At 45.4% G+C, this 22263-nt stretch overlaps 1 protein-coding gene across 1 annotated transcript in view; it reads right to left on the reverse strand.

The window, feature by feature from the left end:
* The window catches only part of RIPK1 (receptor interacting serine/threonine kinase 1), a 259789-nt gene extending 239607 nt beyond the window's left edge, over positions 1-20182 (reverse strand). Inside the window, exon 1 of the mRNA XM_069217742.1 lies at positions 19986-20182. The gene's annotated coding sequence lies outside the window, so the exon portion shown is untranslated. The remainder of the gene's footprint in view (positions 1-19985) is intronic.
* Positions 20183-22263: the final 2081 nt, after the last annotated feature.

Genomic DNA, 22263 nt, shown 5'->3' on the forward strand with positions numbered 1-22263 from the left:
CACAGTTCCAGGATTGTTGCACGATCAAGTCTGTATGTGATTATGATATGTCTCTCTTCCACTGTTGATAGGTCCCCCAGGGGTCTGTACACCAGAGGATGCCGCCATCTTATCACCTGCCCCAGCAGACGTGCCCTATGGAGGAAAACAGCAAACAGAGAGTCATCCAACAATGAGGTATCACAATGCGTTATATGCAGAAACGTTATTAATCCACAATGTGCCGGTATCCGTCTGTTTTCCCGGCCTAGATAGGTGTGACGCAGTTTTTATCCATCCCATGTGGCTCCCTGAAATGGCGGCTGCCTGTAAGGTGGGACAAGGGGATATGAGGTAACTGCGCTGGCGTTATACACCGTCGTGGTGGGCGGTCGAAGACCGCAGCGCAATTCGGCATTGGTTAACATTAGGCCCTATAGGTCCCAGGAGCCAATAACGATGTATGCCGGCGGTGACCGTACGCACCCCAGCGAACATGACCGCCATTTTCTGTCTGTTCACTCACTTGATACCTGACCTTCAACAGGAGAAGACCTACACTGCAAGTGCTGCTGTGACCTGGCTACAGTGTCTGGGGAAAGGGCCCCTGCCTCCACTTCGGAGGAATTTGAGAACCTAGTGGATGGGGTCCTCCCCCAGTACACCCAACTGTACGGTCCTCCAGACAAACAGGTGAGTACACTGTGAGCATGCTGCATGGGCAATGCCTGCTTTGAGTGGTGTGAATGGAAGATACATGGGGGGGGGGCGGCAAAGGCCTGCATGTGCGGATGGTGAGTGTATGTGCGTCAGGGCATGGGTGGGAACTGGTGGGCAATGACTATGACGTTGCGGACGGGTAATTTCCTTTCCCCCTGTACCAATTCCTCTAGGTCAGCGCCCACCAGAAGAAGGGTATTTGGCGTGCCATTGCCAAGGATGTCCAGACCCTCGGGGTATACCACAGATGGAGCACCCACTGCCGTAAAAGATGGGAGGATCTTCACTGCTGGAGCAAGAAGACAGCGGAGGCCCAGCTGGGTATGGCCTCCCAACGTGGAAGGGGTGCCCGTCGCACCATGACCCCACTGATGTCCCAGATCCTGGCGGTGGCCTATCCGGAGTTGGATGGGCGCTTGAGGGCATCACAACAGCCACAAGGGGGTGAGTACACTCTCATTCAGCTGACTCTGCGCGCCTAACGAGGTGTCTGGGTGGGGGAGGTGGGCAGTGGGTTCCCCTAAGCCAGGGTGAAGTTGGTAGGCAAGGTCCCTTGTGAGGCAGGCTATGTGGCACCCCAACCCCACTAGCGGTAATAGCCATCTACACCTAGTCAGGATCCTGTGACTTCCAGGTGTGCAGCAATTGGGCTTAGGCCTCGTACCCCATGGTCAGGTGAAATTTCTAGGAACTGTTAGTGTATGGCGCAGTGCAGAGGGCTGCTCCATGTGTGTTGTGTCCGCTAATGGTAGTGGTGTTGCATGCACTGAACATGTTTTTCTTCTCTCTACCCCCCCCTTTTGTAGTCTCCCTGTTCTTGTGTGCAATAGCATCATCAGGCGGAGGAGCATTGGTACCGGAGCAGGAGGGAGCTGCAACCCACTTTGCCCTGGAGGGTGAAACAACAGAGTCTGAAGCCACCAGTGGGACGGAGGGCGAGGGGAGCTCCACGACGGGGACAGGAGCATAAACCAGTGACAGCGACTCCTCCTCTGATGGGAGCTCCCTTGTGGTGATGGGCACCTCTGTGTCCACCGCATCAACAGGTACAACCGCCACCCCCTCTACCAGCACCGCCCTCCCAGCAGCCCCTTAGCATGTGTCCTGTGCCCGCTCACCCAGGAGGGTGGGCATCTCCTTCGCCCCAGGCACGTCAGGCCCTGCCCCAGTCAGCCCTGCTGCCCTCAGTGAGGAGGCTATTGACCTCCTGAGATCCCTCACTGTTGAGCAATCTACCATTGTGAATGCCATCCAGGGTGTTGAGAGGCATTTGCAACAAACAAATGCATACCTGGAGGGCATTCATTCTAAGCAGGCGGCCCAACAGAGAGCATTTCAGGCTCTGGCCTCAGCACTGATGGCAGCCATTGTCCCGGTGTCCAGCCTCCCCCCTCCAACTTCCTCCACCCAGACCCAATCCCCTATACCTCAGCCTATCCCAAGCACACCATCAGACCAGCATGCACACACATCAACACACTAGAGTGGCTCAGGCAAACATAAGCACCACACATCCCACAGGCACTTACACAAGCACCATCCCCATGCAGACACACCAACATACACTGCCTCCACTGTGTCCCCCTCCTCCACGTCCTCCTCCCTCCCTGTCTCGTATCCACTCACACCTGCATGCACTACATCCTCAGCCAATACCTCCATCACCAGCACGCCCATCACCACACACCGCTCACATGCACTCACCACCCCCATTACCATTCACACATCCAGTGTCCTCTCCCAGTGTGTCTGTGAACCCTCCTCCCAAACTACACAAACGCAGGCACACAGCCACCCAACAGCCATCCACTTCACAACAGCCTCCGGCACATGCACCTTCACCCAAATTCAGTAGATGTACACCTCCTACAACCACTACCTCTTCCTCCACTCCCAAACCCCCTCCTTCTTCCCGTCCCAGGGTATCTAAAAAACATTTCCTGGCAAACCTTGACCTCTTCCCTTCCACCTCCCCCTCCTCTCCCCCCTTCCCCTAGGGCCAGGCTTTCCAGGTCCCAGCCCAGCACCTCAGCCACCAAATCCCCAGGCACAGTGGTGCCAGCAACTGCAGGGTCATCGAGTGCGCCACCCATCAGGGCTGCCAGTTTGCCACGTAGTGAGGTCAAGGGCATTCCGCCACCTGCCAAGGTGAAAAAGGTGCCCACATCCCTGAGGGAGAAGCCAAAACTACCAGCCTCCAAGGGCTCAGCAAAAATAAAAGGGGATAGTGGCAAGACAACTGCGGCACCATCAAAGGTGGGGAAGGGCCAAAAGCAGAAGAGCAGGTCAGGAGAGGGCATGGTGGCACCAACTGAGGAACCAGTGTCACAACTTCTGTCCACGACCACACCAACCTGTATGGCGGCGAACACCGCTAGCTGCCCTGCCACCACAACCACCACCTGCACTGCCACTGGCACGTCTACAGCCTCAGTGACAGTCCCCAGCCTCTTCCCCAGTGAGCAGCCGTCCGAGGCTGAAGGAGATGTCCCTCAGCAGGTGCTGACCCATGCACCGCCGCCAGCACCGCCGCCACAGACACCGCCGCAAGCACTGCCGCCACAGACACCGCCACTGACCCCGCGACGTACTCTCGGACAGTGGCACCAGTGCTGACATGTCTACCATCCCCAGTGGTCAGTTGTCAGAGGCTGGAGGAGAGTTCCTGGACCCTGGGCAGCTTCCATGAGGCATGACTTCCATCACCGTTTGCACCTGCAGGTGGAAGGCGAAGCCGCAGCAGTGAGGGGTATGTCTCTGCCTCCATGGCGTATCATGCTACCTGTACCTCGCCAATCTCGTGGCACACAAACCCAGGTGAGGGAATTGTACCCGCCACACTGCACGTGGAGCACTTTGGGCACAAAGCCCCCTCCAGAACCAGTGGAGAGATACATCCACTACCTCAGTGCTTGGCAGTATGAAGCACTCTGGGCACAAAGCCCCCTCCAGAACCACTGGAGAAAGGCATCCACTTGAGAGACTGTGGCTGTGCACTCCCCGGGATAGAGCAGTGGGCAAACCACCCACTGGAAAGACTTGAGAGACTGTGGCTTTGCACTCCCCAGGATAGAGCAGTGGGCAAAGCACCCACTGTAAAGACTTGAGAGACTGTGGCTTTGCACTCTCCAGGATACAGCAATGGGCATGGAGCCCCCTCGTGCAGCAGTGGTGTTGTGCGTTCATCTGGCTGAGGGAATTGTACCCGCCACACTGCACGTGGAGCACTCTGGGCACAAAGCCCCCTCCAGAACCAGTGGAGAGATACATCCACTACCTCAGTCCTTGGCAGTATGAAGCACTCTGGGCACAAAGCCCCCTCCAGAACCACTGGAGAAAGGCATCCACTTGTGAGACTGTGGCTGTGCACTCCCCAGGATAGAGCAGTGGGCAAACCAACCACTGGAAAGACTTGAGAGACTGTGGCTTTGCACTCCCCAGGATAGAGCAGTGGGCAAAGCACCCACTGTAAAGACTTGAGAGACTGTGGCTTTGCACTCCCCAGGATACAGCAATGGGCATGGAGCCCCCTCGTGCAGCAGTGGTGTTGTGCGTTCATCTGGCTGAGGTGCCCCCCCCCCCCAGGTGCCTGGCAGTGTTCTCACAGTTTCGAATCAGGTATCTAGTGTGGGCTTCGCCCATGCATTTTGGGCCCAGTGGTCCACAGACAATGATTGGTACACTATCCGGACTTGTGTAGTTGGTGTAAATATTTGTATATACTGATTTTTGATGATTACACTGGTTACAATAATTTCCTTTTGTCCTTGCGTTGTTCCAGGGGGGTATATGTAATGTTGCTGCATGTATTTGTGTGTATGTTGCTGAGGGTGGGGATGTTGCATGTGTGTGTCACTCTCATCCCCCCTCTCCTGTGTTGTAGGTGCAGTACTCACCATGGTCGTCGTCGCCGTCGCCGCCGCCGCCGTTCGTACTCCTGGTAGATGAGAAGATACACCAGCATGGGCAGGACGTGTAGTTCGTGCTCCATGGCGTCCTGGTTCCTCGTTGGGTGTCGAGAGGTGAGTGTTTTCCCTTCTGTTTACTGTTTCCGCCGTGCTTTTGATTGCGTTGATTCCGCCCCGGAAAAGGTGGCGGATAGGCGTCTTGAAATACAGTGGGCGGTACTTTGTCTTCCGCCTGTCTGTTGGCGGTGACCGCCGCAGTATTTGTTTCTACCGCCGTGGCGCCCGGAGTGTTTATGTGGCTGTCTATGTTGCCGGTTTCCGCCATGGTCGTGATTCCAATTTTTTTTCCACTGGCCTGTTGGCGCTATTACCGCCACTTTAACACTGACCGCCAGGGTTGTAATGAGGGACATATTTCTGAATGAATGGATGCAAGATAACCGTTTGTGCCCCAATATCACTACATTGTATTGTACTATAGTCATAATTATTGATTCTTCCTGTAATATTTAAATATATTTGTATAAAAGTATTACACTGTTGAAAGAGGATACCAACACATGCTTTGCTGCACCTTCAATGCATTGTTAATTATTGCCCCTTTTGTAATTTTTTATTCTATCTTCAGTTTGTAAAGGGTTCTGACACACCTTCCATGTGAGTTCAGTTTGCACAATACCAAGAAGTAATATTTAAATGTAAAATGTAGGTAGAATTTAAAAAAGTATGAACAATTATGCTTCAGCACCTTCTGGGCCGTATATATGGAGTCACCAGGAGCTCAATGGAGGAGGTTGAGAAATGACAGCACAAACATGCCTTTGGAGGAAGAGGAGGAAAGGGTATTGCGACTAGGGGTGGGTGGAACTCGCAGATCAGAATAAGGCAACCTGAGTTCATTATTAGCCTGTGACTCAAAGGTTAACATATGGCTCCACCATAAAGGACGCCCAACTCTGCAGATGACTATCAGGCTGACAGAGCAAGTCAGGCCATTTAAAAGAGCCCATCATACTTATGTTACTGGAGTTCTCTGGTTGCCCGGGCCATCGGCACTCCAGGCACAATGTGCGCCTCACTCTGGAGAAATATTGGTGCAAATTCAGGCAATCCTGGACCTAGACCATTCTTTTCTCTGGTTAGATAAGCATGAAATTCTAAACTGACAAACCCAATATTTTTAGTTCCTATATAGTGAAATGTTAGTGGAGCTCAAGTGACTATTTAATTTGAGCCCATACAATATTCGTAAAACACTGGAGAAGCTCCTCAACGGGGCTCAAGTCTCAGGTTCAAAAGGCAATATAGGCCTTTGTACCCCTTATTCCTGCTCAAACCAAAAGTTCCAACTTCATTTAAATGCTGAAAAAGTCACATTGGTGTTCCTATACATGTGCTGCCTTCTCTAGCCATGGTTTCCACAGAACGTGGAAGCTGGCTCTTATAGAACTGAGCCCCTCTTCAGCCTTTTGTGTCCCTAAAGAAGTGAGAAGGAGGCCAAAAAGCCGATCCTTTGAAAGTATTTCTAACATTGGGTGCAAGTAGAGATTAGGACTCCTTCAAGCTACCATCCTCCACAGGTCAATCAGGATTCATGTTCCTTCTGGTGTATTCTTCTATGTGAAGTAATGTTCTGAGGTGGTGGTGATGCCACTTCTATCCCATGCACAAGCCAATGATTTCAGGATGTCCTATGCCCAATCTTGCAAGAGTGGTCAGTAAAATGCATCCCTCTTTTTAATCTTACAGCAAACCTTTCCAGATGCCTGCTTTCAAAATGACAGAAGTAATGCTTTCCCCTCAGTATCTGAGTGCCCCCCTAGATGCAGCTTGGCTTTCAGGGTTAAGCTAGACACCTGGCTCTGCTCTCACTATTAATTTGCTGACTTGCCCACTTCCTGGTGTTTGTGAGTGGCCCCCATCTGGCATCTCACAACACATTCACTGCCACCTTCTTAACTGGACCTTATGCACGCAGGGCTCTCAAGTAAAGCCTAAATAGTTCTTCATTCGAAACAACATGGCCTTCAACTCTTATGCAAGATGATTCTTCTCAAGTGCTAAGACTACCCCCTTAAGCAATCAACTTTCTTTTTAATGGAGCAAGACCTTTTACTCCTATGCAGCAAGCTTATTCTGTGACAGGACCGAGATAGACAGTTTGTATTTTAAAATACCTCTCAACCTTTTGTCCTCATTCTCCAGCTACCATGCCTCCTGCTCTGATTGGACGGAGGGTGAAAGGACACCCTGCTCCTAACCGGGGAGGGTACAATGAAAAGGCTCTCTGCATAAACCTTCCACTGCTTCTTCTTTCGCTAGTAATTATTGCACTTCATCTGCATCATCCTCTTTGATAGTCTGTGCTTACTAGACTTCTTGCCTGATAATCAGAGATTTCTACAAATTCAACTTTTTGGACGCATTTCATCTTAAGCTCCTTCTCCTTTCACATACCCTACTCTTAAGCTGTAGGGATGTTTTATACAGAATAAACTGCGTGTTCCCAAAACTCAAATTAATTTGATCAAACATGACCTGGATCAAAAATTATCAAATCAAATCAAACCAGAACATAAATGAATCTGCTAATTAAAAAAATGCTTGGCCCGAAATCTTTACAGGGTTTATAATTCACCATTGTTGAAGCTGAAAGGTTACTGCAGAACACAATACAATCCTTCTCCACTGACAGCAATATCAGGTATTAGAGTTTAATTTGGGAAGGACATCCTTCACCGCTGACAACAATATCAGACATGTGATTTTTTATTTTGGTCGGTGATGTCTCTTCCTACATAATAAAAAAAACACTTGGGTTAAACTAGAGCCCAGTTTAATAAGAATCTCATTTTATCCCTGGTACCTTTGACATAAAGCTGAAGGAAAGGCCTCAGACAAATGTGTGTCATGTTCAACCAGTACCAAACACTGAAGTTTAAAATATAATGTGAATCCAAAACCAATCGAAAAAAAGAAAATTATAACAGATAAAATGTTTTAAAATATATTAAGAGAACTAGAGATAAGTTTTAAAGCAAAACTGTCAAGAAATGCCTTATAAGAACGAACATTGGGGTTACAAATGTCACTGTTAGCCGATGTGCAATAACAAAAAATAAAGGGCCACCAGAGCCAGCTATTACAAAATACAAAAAAAAGTTACCAACAAGAAGCCAGGAGATAAGGAAGAGAGTCAGTAATCTTCTATGCTGGCAGACTCCAAGGCGTTCATTCTTCCTGGTGCTCTTACAGGGGACTCCAGTCACAGATCCAAGGTTAAGATAGGCTCTTATAAGGCAATTCCCTTTTGAACTTGACTTGTCCGCCACAGAAGTATTACCAAAGTCAAATTGGGCGCTGCACCGATGCACGTCTTTTCGCCCTATTATCTCTCATCAATTACGAAATCAAACTATATGCCAAAATACTAGCCAACTGCCTACTTGCAATCCTCCGATACCTGATTCACCTAGACCAATATGAGTTCATGCCCAAAAGGAGCACTGGACACTGTCCCGTACAGCAGACAGGGCCCTGACCCTCCTCTCAACGATAGGGAAGCAGACCACTTTCCTCTTCCTTCTTCTCCTTTTGAGAAAGCGTTTGACTCTGTCAACTGGGCTTTTCTTACAAAGTAATGGTACAGGTAGAACTAGGCTCCAAATTTCAGTTGTTTGTCCAAGTGCTGTACCCTAGCCCCTAGACCCATGTCCGCATTAATGGCACTCTTTCTGCCCTCTTTGCAATAGCCCGTGGCAAATGCCAAGGACGCCCCATCACCACTTCTCTGCACCTTAGCCACAGATCCTCTGGAGGCATTGATCCGATGAAACAAGAAACATGGAGTTTTGACTGGGAGTAGCAACAGAAGATTATATCGTCTTATTCTTGGACAATGTCCATCTTCACATCCACCAAGCCATCCCACATGATTCCACGACTGCTACAGATGCTCGCCCTGTACGGCGACATATCAGGACTAAAAATCATCTGGCCTAAATCAACCCTGGTCCCGCTGAGAGGAGACGAAAGCAGATCAGACTGGCAAACACAAATCACAATAGGGAGACTCCGTTTCTGCTACATGGGTAAACACATAGCATTTGAACAAGGTCTAGCCTGGAGTTTCAACATAAAGCTTCTAGTATTCCAACTCCCAACAGATCTTAGCAACTGGGCAAAACCACCCCTTTAAATCCTGGGCGATATAGTCATGTTTAAAATGATGTCATTGACCGGTTTGCTATACACAGTACAAAATTGCCCTCTGCTCATACCACACACCTGAGTTTCACAAGCTCCTAACTAAAATATGTGCACTCTTATGGCTTAACCCCCACCCCCCCCAACATCACCTTTGGCAAGTGTACCCAATCATTTTGCAATGGAGGGATCTGCATGGCAGATGTCCGTCTGTACTATTGGACAGCCCACTTACTAGTGGTCAATGACTGGTTGAATGGAGGACGGGAAGAGACAGAGTTTCGATTGGAGGTGACTATACTGGGAGAAGACAACATTAGAAGTATCCTCCATGGGAAACCCATCCCCTCGCACCTCCCTGAATCCAGTGGGTGGTCCTTTTGACATGGTGATTGGCACTGAAACTAATAGGCTGAGACAAGAGGATCACATTTGAGACCCCGCTGTGGTCAAGATCGTGGCTATGACACACATTTTCCCTGTCTGGTTTTGGGGGATGGGGTAAAATTGGGATCTCCACAGTGAGAGACATATGGCAGGGATCATACATCAAAACATTCCAATCCGTGCAAGAAGAATATGACCTGCATAGATCACATTTCTTTTAGATACACATAGCTACGCCCATCCTCAAACAACACTGTGAATCCCTCAAGGGTGTCCCCGAATACAGCCGTCTTGAATCTCAAATCCTAATGGGCCCTATTGAAGGGAAGGGCATCTATCGGATCGACAGATCTCTTAAACTTAATTTCCCAGACCTGTTCACACCACTATGCTCCTGGTGGGAGGAATGGCTAACTTAACTAGATGACTTAGACGGGAGCGAAGCCTGCATGTGGCCCAGAGTATTGGTCACATCATCAAGGCTCAGACATATTCAACACAATTTCTTATGTACGACTTACCAAACAACACTGAGGCTATGGCATGGAGGTACATTAGTGGCACTGACATGCTGGTGCTGTCCAGAACCACAAGTACACTTTTACCACCTGGTATGGGAATGACGTCAGATCGCCCAATACTGTCACACAATCCTGGACCAAACTATCTAAAGTGATTGGGAAGCCGATAGAGTCCCCCCCCCTCATAATGGCACTTTTAGGAGTCACAGATGCGATCAGCGACACAGCTAGCAATAAAACCCTGGTGGGGATTAGTATTGTCCTAACCAAGCAAGACATTGCCAAATTTTGGAGGCCAACATCTCCTCTTCCCTTCGGTCTCTGGGAACGATCGTTGGACTGGTGCGTGAAACAGGAAGAAATCAACTACATATCATGGGGTTGCACTAGGAAACATGGGGGAAATGGCCGACATACAATGGGATGTTCTAAACCGTAATCATTTTGCATTGTACCATACTATGATTCTTCATGGTCATCATCATTATGCTTTTGTGCATGGCTGTGTAACACTATGGCTATTATTTCAAAACAATAACATTCAGTTCCTAACAAAAAGGCTTTTCTGCCTTTGCTTCCTACTACATTCAATAGTCCAGATATCTTGAACACGCTTGAAAAGTCAATTCTGGTCTCTCCAGTAGCTCTCAGGTGCCCAGGTCAGACTTCTACATTCCAATTATTTCTCCAGACAAGGTTCCCACACCAAGGTACAGGCAGTAGGTTAGCAAATGAGTGAGCAGGCACAGCTAGTTAGCAGAGCAATGCACTGGCAGCAGATAGCAAATCGGGGATAAGGCAGAAGTCATCAAAACAAGAAGCGAGCACTGGTGAGAAGTGAGAGCGTTTGACTCTATTGAACAATGTAAAAAACAGGCAATGGTGAGTGCTTTCAGGCGCAAGAGTAGACAATAGCATGACATGACAAGAATCTGTTTAGAATTGAATAGTTTTTTACCTTCTTGAACTAGAAATGATGTGTTCTCTCCCTCCAGCTTTCAATCATCTTTTTCCCTTTACAAGTATCACTGAATAACAACAGCAGAACCACTCATGATCTAATGTGCATGTTTTACATTTTTATATTCACAAAATCAATTGCTTGTATATATCTATATCAGTGAAGAATGCAGTTATCCTTTTACTGAAAGAGTATTTAAGCTACAAGAATGCAAGGGCAAAGATGTTCATTGATTTACAAGACACGCATTACGAATTACTATGCCACGCAAACTTCCATATGCACTGACATGCTGTACACAAAAAAAAAAAAAGAAAAAAAAAAAAAAAGTGATTTCGCAGAGCAAGGATCTGTAAAGCCTTCCCTAATTTCCAGTTGTACATATATTACGGGGCACAGCCAATGGGATACACACAAAGACATCCCAATTTTCCCGTATAAAAGAGAGCCTAAAAAGAGTTTTATTGTGACTCAGTGGCGGTGAGCAGTCAGAGATCCACACTCTAAATACTCTCCTTCGTAATAACAAATGTGTGCCTCAATATGTGATAGGACATATAAGAACTTCCTACTAAAATACCTGTGAAGAATAGTGTTGGTGCTGTCTCTTCACCTCATTGTCACAGTGCCCTTTGTACTGTTACTTAAGAAGGTTAGGAAAACGCCCTCATTTTCTTGGATTCATCTCCAGCAACAGCTTTTCCTCGACATTCAAAACATCTTACATACAGTAGAAGAATAAAACAAAATAAACAATAGCGAAATTGAAATGTCTAATACTTACAGTGGTACTAATACGTGCATTGGCACCAAAACAACACTATATTAACTTATACGGTGAAACACAAGGCAATGCGGTTATAAGGGGCCAATTATGAGCACTTCTAAGAGATCTGGTATTCTCTGTGTTTACTTAAAACAATCAATAAAGGCTAGAGAGCAGAGTTCCCTGACAACTCTAGTGGAAGCTGGAGAACACCGACTATGCAATGTCTAGGATGTGAACATCACAACAACATAAAAAAACAGAAACAAGTATACAGCAAAAAAAAAAATACACAAAGTTTAAAATGTTTCCTAATTAAAAATAAAATATGAAAAATTGTAATGCAAAGTTTAGAGCTTCACAAAATTTGCTTTTGGCGTTATTTCTAAAAGGCCAAGCAACTTGCTAAATTCTAAAATATAAGTTTGCCTTCTTTGCTCATAATACATGCCAGATTATCATTGGTAGAGCATACCAGTGCTTCAATTGATGACACCAATCATTAATACTAAATTCTGTTGGCTGTACACATGCTCCTCCCACGAACCAAGTTAAGGATACCAACTTAATTTTTATCCTCCAATTGCAGGTTCCTTCACATGTTATAGGGTTTCAAATGTATTTATCTCCCAATATTATTTAATTTCCTAAACAGTCACTGATATCAGCTGCAAGATGCCTGATGAACCCACCTCTGAACAGAAAAAAAGGCATGGGGGTAGAACCTTACTAGTTTTTACCTGCATACTCTCCCCTCATGGAATTACAACTCCTTTATCACCTCACTCCTATTCTGATGGACCTACTTTTTTAAACAAGCTTGTTTGTGTGCTCCACTTCGCTTAGTTAACTATTTTGGTCCATTGTGCATTATTAGAAGGGTGATGATGACAGACGAGAACCCCAGTAAGAACCGCTAGTACTGAGTATTCTTAGATTCCAAAACAGTCTTGCACAACAGTCAGATCCGATTTTATGGAACCTCAATGGGTTTACTTATTGCTGTGGATTTTTGGGCCAAATGTTTGGCAAGAGTTCTCCAAACTGGGATGGGACAAACTTCGGATGGCTGTTTTTTTTCTACATTGTCCCACTCAATATTTGTCAAGCTCTATCAGAGGCCCAGAGTCTTCTTTGGGTCACAGTTGGTGCCTAGATTTTAGGACCAGAGGTTCACAACTGGGCTGGTGGCTGACTTTTCAGAGTGTACTTTATGGGACACTTCAAGATACACACGAATATATCTCAAACCGGACTACCCAATTTAAGTCTTTTCAGTGCCCTGGGGTTCTTGGGCCTCCGAGAGCCCAGGAAATTAAGATGAGGACTTTAGGAATACAGGATGAGTCAGTGGTCAACAAAATGCTTTCATCAGTGGATTTCTGCAGGCCTAGGGCACTCTTTCAGATTGGGAGTAGCAGGGGCAAAAAAGCAAGGAAATCTAGGGCAATCACTGATGTTGGACCTTTCATGGGTCATCAGCAGAGGTCATTAGGGTGCCCCAGATGTCATCACAAACCCACCAAAACTAATAGAGAAAGTTCAGTCCTAAGATGTTTTTATAGGATGGAGCAAGTAAGAAATGTGCTTCCAGCCCTCCATATATCTGTTATTATTTCCAGTTTTTGGCAATACAGTCCTTAATTTCAAACCAATATTTTAACAGTTGTGTAAGCATTATATTTTTTTTGCTTCTTAAAAATCCATTGTGCCGATTGTCAAGCGCCACCTTTTTACGTCTGGTGTTAGCAAAGACCTTTTCATTTGACTAAAATTTTATTTAATTTATATTCCCTCTTCCATTTGGTCTGTAGACATATTCACATTTTCCTTCTGCCCACTGCAGCATGGGCAATGGGTCAGCCCACCTTAGCCATTAGCTAACTTCACTGTGAATTCTGTTCTTTCACAATGAACCCATCCATACACAAAGCAACTCACTTCAGTGCACAGCTCTAGCTACTACAGCAATATGTGCTATTTCAGACCAAAATATAGTTTCGCTTTTTATCCATTTTGTATTATTATTATTGTCAGAGGCCTCGCATTTCCTACAACATTAACCCCTTCGCTGCCAGGCCTTTTCCCCCTCCTGTACCAGGCCTTTTTTTGGCTATTTGGGGTAGTTCGCGCTTAGGCCCTCATAACGTTTTGTCCACATAAGCTAGCCAAGCCAAATTTGTGTCCTTTTTTTCCAACATCCTAGGGATTCTAGAGGTACCCAGACTTTGTGGGTTCCCCAGAAGGAGGCCAAGAAATTAGCCAAAATACAGTGAAAATTGTGTTTGTTTTTTTTTTAATGGGAAAAAGGGGCTGCAGAAGGCTTGTGGTTTTTTCCCCTGAAAACGACATCAACAAAGGGTTTGCGGTGCTAAAATCACCAGCTTCCCAGCTTTCAGGAACAGGCAGACTTGAATCAGAAAACCCAATTTTTCAACACAAATTTGGCATTTTACTGGGACATAACCCATTTTTACGATTTTCTGTGCTTTCAGCCTCCTTCCAGTCAGTGACAGAAATGGGCGTGAAACCAATGCTGGATCCCAGAAACCTAAACATTTCTGGAAAGTAGACAAAATTCTGAATTCAGCAAGGGGTCATTTGTGTAGATCCTACAAGGCTTTCCTACAGAAAATAACAACTGAAAAAAAATAATATTGAAATCGAGGTGAAAAAAACAGCAATTTTTCTCTACGTTTTACTCTGTAACTTTTTCCTGCAATGTTAGATTTTTTAAAGCAATATACTGTTACGTCTGCTGGACTCTTCTGGTTGCGGGGATATATAGGGCTTGTAGGTTCATAAAGAACCCTAGGTACGCAGAGCCAATAAATGAGCTGCACCCTGCAGTGGGTTTTCATTCTATACCGGGTATACAGCAATTCATTTGCTGAAATATAAAGAGTGAAAAATAGCTATCAAGAAACCCTTTGTAATTCCAAAATGGGCACAAGATAAGGTGTTGAGGAGCAGTGGTCTTTGCACATCTCCGAATTCCGGGGTGCCCATACTAGCATGTGAATTACAGGGCATTTCTCAAATACCCGTCTTTTTTTTAGACACTCTCTTATATTTGGAAGGAAAAAATGTAAAGAAAGACAAGGGGCAATAACACATGTTTTGCTATTCTATGTTCCGCCCAAGTCTCCCGATAAAAATGATACCTCACTTGTGTGGGGAGGCCTAGCGCCCGCGACAGGAAATGCCCCAAAACACAACGTGAACACATCAATTTTTTTTTACAGAAAACAGAGGTGTTTTTTGCAAAGTGCCTACCTGTAGATTTTGGCCTCTAGCTCAGCCGGCACCTGGGGAAACCTAGCAAACCAGCGCATTTTTGAAAACTAGAAACCTAGGGGAATCCAAGATGGGGTGACTTGTGGGGCTCTGACCAGGTTTTGTTACCCAGAATCCTTTGCAAATCTCAAAATTTGGCTAAAAAAAAACAACAACAAAAAAACATTTTCCTCATATTTCGGGGACAGAAAGTTCTGGAATCTGAGAGGAGCCACACATTTCCTTCCACCCAGCGTTCCCCCAAGTCTCCCAATAAAAATTATACCTCATTTGTGTGGGTAGGCATAGCGCCCGCGACAGGAAATGCCCTAAAACACAACGTGGACACATCACATTTTGTTTACAGAAAACAGAGGTGTTTTTTGCAAAGTGCCTACCTGTAGATTTTGGCCTCTAGCTCAGCCGGCACCTGGGGAAACCTAGCAAACCCGCGCATTTTTTAAAACTAGAAACCTAGGGGAATCCAAGATGGGGTGACTTGTGGGGCTCTGACCAGGTTTTGTTACCCAGAATCCTTTGCAAACCTCAAAATTTGGCTAAAAAAAAAAAAACACATTTTCCTCACATTTCGGTGACAGAAAGTTCTGGAATCTGAGAGGAGCCACACATTTCCTTCCACCCAGCGTTCCCCCAAGTCTCCCGATAAAAATTATACCTCATTTGTGTGGGTAGGCCTAGCGCCCGCGACAGGAAATGCCCTAAAACACAACGTGGACACATCACATTTTGTTTACAGAAAACAGAGGTGTTTTTTGCAAAGTGCCTACCTGTAGATTTTGGCCTCTAGCTCAGCCGGCACCTGGGGAAACCTAGCAAACCCGTGCATTTTTGAAAACTAGAAACCTAGGGGAATCCAAGATGGGGTGACTTGTGGGGCTCTGACCTGGTTCTGTTACCCAGAATCCTTTGCAAACCTCAAAATGTGGCCAAAAAAAACACTTTTTCCTCTCATTTCGGTGACAGAAAGTTCTGGAATCTGAGAGGAGCCACAAATTTCCTTCCACCCAGCGTTCACCCAAGTCTGCCGATAAAAATGGTACCTCAATTGTGTGAGTAGGCCTAGCGCCCACTAAATGAAATGGCCCAAAACACAACGTGGACACATCACATTTTTTCACAGAAAACAGAGGTGTTTTTTACAAAGTGCCTACCTGTGGATTTTGGCCTCTAGCTCAGCTGGCCCCATGGGGGCAGAAATGGCCTAAAATAAATATGCCACCCCAGCGCCCCCCCCCCCCCCCTGTCCCCCCTAGGGAGCGACCCTTGCCTACGGGGTTGCTCCCCTTGCGCGACATTGGTAAAAAAAAAATAATAATAAATATCCCCGGTGCCTAGTGGTTTCTGCCCCCCTTGGAGGCAGATTGACCTAAAATTGGCCGATCTGCCCCCAAGGGGGGCAGAAATGGCCTAAATACAATTTGCCCCCCAGGGGAGCGACCCTTGCCTAATGGGTCGCTCCCCATCTCTAAAAAAAAAAAAAAAAACACCCACATTTTTTTTGCCTTGGCGCCTAGAGGTTTCTGCCCCCCAATGGCCTAAATACAATTTGCCCCCCAGAGGAGCGACCCTTGCCTAATGGGTCGACCCCATCTCTAAAAAAAATAAACAAACAAAAAAAATAAATAAGAAAAAGACAAACAAATTGCCCTGGCGCCTAGAGGTTCAGATCGGCCTAATAACAATAGGGGTAGAAATGGCCTAAAATAAATTTCCCCCCGCCCCCCCAACCCCCCCGGGGAGCGACCCTTGCCTACGGGGTCGCTCCCTTGCATGACATTGGCGCAAAAAAAAAAAAAAAAAAAAAAAGGATCCCCAGTGCCTAGTGGTTTCTGCCCCCCTTGGGGGCAGATTGACCTAAAATCGGCCGATCTGCCACCAAAGGGGGCAGAAATGGCCTAAATACAATTTTCCCCTCCAGGGGAGCGACCCTTGCCCAAGGGGTCGCTCCCCATCTGTAAAACAAAAAAAATAAAAAATCCACGGTGCCTAGTGGTTTCGGCCTAATTCAAATAGGCTGATCTGCCCCCCAGGGGAGCAGAAATGGCCTAAAATAAATTTGCCCCTCAGGGGAGCGACCCTTGCCTAAGGGGTCGCTCCCCTTGCATGAAATTCACATTAAAAAAAAAAAAACTCCCTGGTGTCTAGTGGTTTCTGTCCCCCTTGGGGGCAGATTGGCCTCATAAAAATAGGCCAAAATGGCCTAAATGTAATTTGCCCCCTAGGGGAGCGACCCTTGCCTAAGGGGTCGCTCCCCACCTCAAAAAAAAAAAAAAAAAAGAAAGAAAAAAATCCCCGGTGCCTAGTGGTTTCTGCCCCCCTTGGGGGCAGATTGACCTAATAATAGGCCGATCTGCCTCCAGGGGGGTCAGAAAAGGCCTTCAAAAAAAAAAAAAAAAATACCCCCCTGGGAGCGACCCTTGCCCAAGGGGTCGCTCCCTCATGCCAGTTTCCAAATAAAAATAAAATCCTTGGTGTCTAGTGGGCGTTTCAAAAGCCGGATTGCAAAGCAATCCGGCTTTTGAAATGCTGAGAGAGACTTCAAAGGGAAGGAAATTCATTTCCTTCCCTTTGAAGCCTCTCTCGGCCTCCTCCACGTGATCGGAAGAGAAATGCTTTGCATTTTTCTTCCGAGCGTGCTGGAAGCTGAGCTTCCAGCGCGAAGGAGGAGGCCTCTGTGATTGTCAGCGCGCAATGCGCGCTGACGTCACAGGTGGGGTGGGGGGGGTCATGGGTGGAAGGGGAAGGGATCTGGTGGAACTGGTGCCTTGGACGAGATCACCTCGTCCAAGGCACCGTAGGGGTTAAAGTTTTATTAAAACCCATGACAAAATAAAGCAAGCATTTAAAAATGCAAAATGACTTGCAGCCAATGCCGGTTTGTACTGTGGGGAGAGTGGAGGAGTGGGGCAAGCAATTGGAGTAACACCTCCGAATTAAAGAGACAGCTTCCAATGCCACATTTAAATCTACTCGTTTTGACCTTTGGACCACAGACCATACTTCTTATCTGTGAGACAGGAACATAAACGAGAGTCCCGGCAGAAAAGCTGTGGTGGCATCATTCGGTTAAGTGTCCTTTATTTTATTAAGCCAGAGGGAGAACTGGGGTTGTGTTATATAAAATTTCTATTTGTATAGCGCTTACTCCCACTGATGAGGCATCAAAGCACTTTGCGGCGAGTAACACGCTACTCGGGAGGCAAATTAGTGGTCAGTCAACCGGTTATTGGGGTTAGGGTTAGTTTTGCATGCTTACTCCACGCATTCAGTGGTAATTGTCGACATAGATATGTGATCGTTAGAGAGGGGGTTAGGTGAGTTAATTCTTAGCTGGAATTAATAGATATTGTTATGGTTTCCAAAGAGCTTTAAGGCAGATAGGCAGGAGCTTTTTAGAGTGAAGAGGGAGACAGAAAGAAGGTAGAAAAAAACATAAGTGATGGAAGGCCAATTTTTCATGCAGTATTTTAAGGGTTATAACAGATTGAGAATGTATGCATATACAAAGCAAGCCGGGTAGTAGTGGAAAGTAAGATGCACTTCCCAAATGTGGTGACAGTATGAATGTGACATTTTAGATAGAAAACTGTAGGTGCAATGCGGTTAAGTACACTCCACTACCCTAGAGCGTATTTTGGTGTTCAAACAAACACTTGAACAAAGTTAATAACAGACACCGCCGCACTCAGAAAGTCCATATATAAATCAGTCTTTCAGTTGAAAATAGTTGCGAAATGATCCTTTATTAAAAGGCATCGTACTAAGTTGGATGAACATCTTTGCAAATGATGTTCATCCAAATGAGTACGATGGCTGTGGTTAAGGAACGTTGATCACTCAATGGACCTATGCTGATACCTTCTAATAAAGGATCATTTTGCAACTGTTTTCAACTGAAAGACTGATTTATATATGGACTTTCTGAGTGCGGAGGTGTATGTTATTAACTTTGTTGAAGTGTTTGTTCAGAGAATTTCTGCATGCAAATTATGGATGTAAACCTTTTCAAAGAAACAGTTTCAAAGATACTTCTCACAGTAAAAAAAGAAACACACAAGACCATATTTAATACTATGCTATATATTTAGTTCATGCAAATTAAATACACCATAAACAATATTTATTATACAAAATGTTATGTAAACACCCCACCAACTTAAAAATATAACAAGGCAATTAATATAGACACATTTCAGTAACCATTAGCATATTCAGTGCCATGTTTCTCACCCATTTAATGTCTGGTTTGGAAGGTGCTGTCCGCCTCATCTGCCCCATGAGCACCCCCAAATAACAGACACCAGGTCAAGCAGAATGGATGTGTCTGGGGTCGCCTTCTCCTTCCACCACCAACCTCGCCTCGAAGTAACAACTGACGTGTCAAATGGCGCAACAAAATACACTCGGCCTTGTATAATACAGTATGTTGAAGACACGTTGGTACGCCATAACAGTTTTAACAACATAATTTTCTTTCTCAAGTTCTTTAGAGCAGAAACACACAAATACTACCAGACTACAGACAGACACCAACCACTTACACCCCCTCATCCAATCTGGGCATTTCCCCAAGTATAGTTTTTTATTTCCAGGACTGGAAGACGGCAATAACCAGATTAGCAAGCAGAGGGGAGAGAGAGAGAGAAAAAAGGGTGGGGCGATTCACGCGAGTAAAGGACTGCTTCAAGTTCCTGGAAATGGAATGAAACTTGTGCAATCCAAAAGAAGAATTTAGGTACACGGTCTGCCCAGCATGCTGTAATTCCTTACAGATGTTGTTGCCTTTTGTGGTGTGTGGGGTACGTTTACACCTGTCTGGGTGTTCAACTGCACCTTTTACTTTTCGAGGTGTCTACCCCTCGCAGAATATTTTTCTTTTACATCACCGAACACAAAACTCTCAAAATAATATTTTTGCCAAGGCTTGCTTTTGGGGCCAGTGGCTGGATACACTCTCCCTTCATACTGTATGTGTAGAATGGGATCGTAACAAGACGGCACACAGCACAAAGTATAAGTGTGAAATCGCACTAGCAACAAGGAAACGACAGACCCTGGGAGACTAGCAAACTCCATTTCAGCGCTGCCCTAAAAATGTCAAATCGCACCAAAATTTGGAACCCAAAAGTGTTTTACGAAAGCGGAAATTAGATAATACAAACGGCACGCTGGACATCAACGATAACCATAGGGTACACCATTTCCAGTACGTGCTGCGAAGACGCTGCTTATGTACTTACACGCTGTACTGGGCGCCCTCTACTTCCACAGACTCTGGCCTTCACGCCCTCCTTCTGTCAAAACCGTACGATCCGAAACCGAGAAAATTAATGTCGCCTTTGCTTTTCCTGCTCTGCACCCACTGTGTGAACATCTGCTGGAAGTTCCGCGCCTGTTCCTACGTCACGTACAGAAGTGAAACCACCTTAGGACAGCCCGTTTTTTTGCCTGCGCAAACTTCCTTCACGACTCTGAACCTCTGCTAGAGCAAAATATCACACAGATAAAGAAAGGTATGGTTTGGCTTGATAATTCGGCGGCCATGTTGGAAAAGCAGTATATTTAGTAACGTTTCGCAGACTGGAAAAGGCAGCTTTTGAGGTAGTTTTAGAAGGTAGCTGCTTATAAACTCGCACGCATCGTAATCACTCTAAATAGTTGCGATAAATCTAAACTTTTAAGTGAATTGTCCTACACTCGAATTGTTTCAAAAGTTGTTCGGTCTGAGCCCAACAGGTAGCTTTTGATAAATTGTTCTTTTGTTCCGATATATATGATTTGTTCTGAAAACTGGAGTTGATCTTTTTGCTGTCGCATTTACATTGATACATTATACCATTCACACACGGCGGACATCAATGGAGACGTCCTTTGGTTTCAGTTTAACTTTTTCTGCCTAATAGCCAAAAGTTTGTATAGTGTCACAGCACATGAGTGACGTTTTGTTATTCAGGAAGGTGTGGCCGATCTAGGAATGTACTTTATACACCCGTAACTTCTGTGAACTGCATTTCACGTGTGCAAAAAAAGAATACTCCGTTTTTGCTGCAGGTGCTTGCAAAGTTACAAATGTTGCATACACCACTAACTTGCAGCATTTGCAAACTGCAGTATACCAGAGTAAAAATGCGTTTATATTTGTAATTTTTTTCCTTCCTGTGTTTGTGAACAAGCTTGCATTTCAGAATTAGCAATATAAATGTATCATTTTACAGCAAAAGTACGCATTTCAGTTTACATGTTAATTTCTTTGAGTCTGCCGAAGTCACTCTGGCTAAACGATCTCACCTGCAGATTTCACGGTGGAGACTTGCCCATTCTAACTTTCGAGCAATCATTTGCGAATGTAATAATCAAAAAGTACTTCTCCGGTGATTTGTGAGTTTTTGTGTGTTGATGAGAGGCTGAACGCATGAAGGAACATGACTAAATGACTGGAGGAGTGAGTGAGTGTTCAATGACTGTATGAATTGGTGAATGCTGACCTGGAAAATGTGCTAGGGAGGACATTTTCTTCGACTGTCCAGAATTAACAAACAAATGGTCTGACTTTCTGACTCAGCCAGACCTGTCGAGATAAATTCTAACATCCAGAGTGTTGGTATTTCTGGATATGTGAAGTTAAAGCGCTATTTGATGGGCCCGTAGCACTATTAACCCCTAAGGATTTTGTTGCTCCTCAATTTGACCTGTTGAAAATTTGATTTAGCATTTATTAGCAATTCAACAATGAATGCAAAGTACATTAGGCTTTACAATGAACACTGGACAAATAATATAGTGAGAACCATGTAGGTTCATGAAAGATTTAAGGCATTACAGAAGACAAAATAAATGGTTAGAGTAAGTTAATTAGTCAATATCATGATGCTCAGAACAAAATTCAGGCAATACATAAGCATTGCCAAATACAGCTCAGCTAATAGAAATAAATCACCGTTATAAATCAGAGGTCAGAGAGTTGTATAGTGGACTCTTGAAAGTCAGGGGAGAGAGCACCCACAGCGCTCAGGAATGAGCTTCTTTTATAATGAAATCCATAGATGAATACAATTTTATAGCAAGACTGGAGGGTCCTATTATGCTTATCTTTTCTTGTTTAATTCAATAGCAGCAGTCAAGACAGAAAAAATTACACCTCCCAAAAGGCAAACGAACGTGGCCAGATGGAAGAAACATGTAGTCCATATGACCGGCACCAATCACGGGCCAGAATACACCTATATACTCATCTTGACTGTGAACAGCTCCCTTTTCTTGCTGCTTGCAGTCAAGATAAGTATATTTGAGGAATTTGTTTCATTATTTTTTATGTTTGTGTATTCTACTGTGTATTCGTATGCGCGCTGCCCTTCTAGTGCTTATTCTTGACGTACTTGCTCCCAGAACGGCTTGTAGCCGCACTCCTTATTGCGCTTCCCTCTTGCACGCACCTCACCACCTAGAACCTTCGACGTTTCTCTCACCGCAGTTGCCATTTCCAGATGACAGTTGGGTGAAACGCCAAGTTCCTTTGCC

This window comes from Pleurodeles waltl, chromosome 2_1 (genome assembly GCF_031143425.1).
Source record: "Pleurodeles waltl isolate 20211129_DDA chromosome 2_1, aPleWal1.hap1.20221129, whole genome shotgun sequence".
In the NCBI taxonomy this organism is placed as follows: Eukaryota; Metazoa; Chordata; class Amphibia; order Caudata; family Salamandridae; genus Pleurodeles; species Pleurodeles waltl.